The sequence below is a fragment of the Mastomys coucha genome, unplaced genomic scaffold (genome assembly GCF_008632895.1).
Source record: "Mastomys coucha isolate ucsf_1 unplaced genomic scaffold, UCSF_Mcou_1 pScaffold21, whole genome shotgun sequence".
NCBI lineage: Eukaryota > Metazoa > Chordata > Mammalia > Rodentia > Muridae > Mastomys > Mastomys coucha.
The window spans coordinates 107,463,937-107,466,866 of record NW_022196904.1 but is presented as its reverse complement, the minus strand read 5'-3'; positions in this window follow the sequence as shown (position 1 = coordinate 107,466,866).

Genomic DNA, 2,930 nt, shown 5'->3' with positions numbered 1-2,930 from the left:
CCATCAAATAGAAGAAAGGTTGGCCCATAGTCTCAGGTAGCTCGCTCTGTCAGGATGGCTCCACTGTTGTGAGGTCTGTGACAGGGAGTAGGTGGCAAAGAAGTCATTCACACTGTACCAGCCACAGGCAACGAGAGGGGAGTGACTTTGAGGGGGTGGAGTTCCAACACCCCTAAATCCGAAGTGTCCTCTGAGGGCTATGCTTTCTGTCCCCAGCTTGATGGTTGTGTCTGAAGGCTATGGAGATGCCTGGGCCTTTGGCAGCTGTACCTGCCCCCAGTTCTGGCTTTGCTTTCTGCTCCCTACCCAACATGCTATGGGAAACTGCATCTCATCTCTCTTACCACAGACAGAGCCCACCAAACCTGGCTATGGAGTCTCCACAAGCATGAGCCAAAAGAAACCTTCTGTAGGTTGTTTTTGTCAGTTTTTTTTTTTTTTTAATCACAGTAATCAAAAGCAACAAAATCAACGTTCACTTGCATCCTGGGATATTACATGTTCACACATGTCTATACATGTCTATACATCTACTCACTATGGTTTGTATGGGGCAGTTGTGGTCTGTGTCTGTTGTCCTAACTCAATTATCGTTGTAACCACTTTCCCTCCATCAAATCTGAGTTTGGACAATAGATTTTATGGTCCATGTATAATTTCCTAGACTGGAAACATCATCTGAATGATGGTGAGGTCTTTGTTAACTGAGTGTGTTCTAAGCATCTAAAACAGAGGACGACACACTGCAGATAGTCAGTCAGAGTGTCCAACCACAATACTGAAGGGATCACCTGCCAGCCAGCCTGTCAGTAAGCAAAACTCCTCCAGGGGCAGGGATGTCCTGCTCATCCTGCTCAGGGAACTCTGGGCACATAGGCTGTCCTTCTCTGTTCCCCCACATGGCTGTGGGTCACTGAAGCCAGTTTACATGCTACTATGGCTTACTCATGTAGGTCAAACACCCATTTCATATCATGCCTTACACAGGCTGGGCATCCAAGATGACTGGTTAGTAGGTGTCCTTCCTGGTCTTTTCTGGTTTGGATAAAACTCCTCAAATACTCTAAGCCTTGCTTTCCAGGCACAGCAGGACCTTCAAGGGGTGGAGCATAGCTGGAGGCCTATCTGTGTCTAGAGGTGTATCCTTAGAGAAGACAACACACACACACACACACACACACACACACACACACACCATGCCTCCTCCTCTTCCCTCCCTCACCAATGTTCTGACTCCCGCCAACCCCCACCCTGCACCAGACGATCATTTCTGCTCTCCTGCCCCCTACCTGGATGTGCAGCCTCACCACAAGCTTGAAAGAAATGAGGACCAACTGGCCACAGTCTGAAACTCAAAAACAGTGAGCTCGAATTTACTTTTTGACTTTGTAAGCTGACAGTCCCCGATATCTTGTGATTATCATGGGAAGATGGCTAACACTGCTATCCAAAGGATACTGGTATTGCAACAACCCTTCATGCAGAGTCAGAAATAAAATTCATCAAACTGAACCTTAGGTGATTTTGCCCAAGAAAAAGAGGTAGATTATGTGCTCAGCACAGGCTGGACGGGAAGGCAGGCTGATAATCCATCCCTTTTATGCACACAGTATGGTGCGGGCCTTTTCCAGCTAGAAAACAAAGCCTGACCTTTGCAGAGGACTATAAAAAGACAGCCCAAATTCACCTCTTCTTCCTCACAGTGTGCCCTCCACAAAGGAGGAAACCTGCAGGGCCTCTGTGCTCAAGTGGATGGTGCACAAAGACGGCTTGGCATTTTCCAGGCTGAGGGCTGGAGCTGAAAATGACAGACAAGGTTCTCAGTCTCCAGGCAGCCAACATGGCTATGAGCAAGTCTGGCATCGTGGCTGTCAGCAGTGGGTATCTTATTTCCACTAACCCTATAGCATAAGCAGGCAGTGGGAGGTGAGAGAGAAGGGCCAGGGCCTTCAGGAGTGACGGAAGTTGGTACTGGAGGATGAAGAAATCGGATCTGTTTGTAACAGGGTAAACAGTTGCTCCAGGGAAACCATTTGAAACTGTAACAGATTCAAACTTTCGGGAGAAAAAAAACCCACATGTGTGGGAGCAAGTTAAGAGCTGTGCACCCAGCCCAGGTTACTCAGGGTGTGGACAGGGCAGAGGAAGGCTCTACGCTAGCAAGGTGCCCTTGAAAAAATTCCCTAGTGTTTTGGTTAGGGTTTCTATTGGTTGTGAAAGGGTTTATTTGACTTACACTTCCAGATCATTTTTCATCACTGAAGGAAGTCAGGGCAGGAGCTCAAACAAGTCAGGAACCTGGAGGCGGGAGCTGATGCAGAAGCCATAGAGGGGGTGCTTACTGTTTTGCTCCTCATGCCTTGCTCAGCCTGCTTTCTTATAAAACCCAGGACTGCAGCCCAGGGATAGCATCGCCCACAATGGGCTGGGCCCTCTCCCATCAATCACTAATTAAGGAAATGCCCTACAGGCTTGCCTGCGGCTGATCTCATGGTGGCATTTTCTTGACTGTAATTCCTTCTTTTCAGATGATTTTAGCTAGTGTCAACTTGACATAAAACTATCCAACACACCTAGAAATCATAGTCATGGGACCTCTCAGGAACCTATGCACTTGACTGACTTGTTCCCAAAGTTGGGACACACTATCCCATTTCTCTCATGGATCTCAGTAGAAAGTTGTTTCTAGGGACACAGTGAAGGAAACTGGAAATCATTAAGTACTAGTCACATGTGGGTCTGCTTTCCTTTACTGTAACAAAGTGATACACTCAGCTTACAAACAGAAAAATGTTTCTTTTGGCTCATGGTGGGCCTGCAGCTACACATCACAGTGGGAGCATGTGGAAGCTCTAAACTTCTTATTTTGTGGACAGAAAGGAGAAGAGCAGGAGGGATGGAGGGGAAGAAGGGACGGGGGGGGGGGGGGG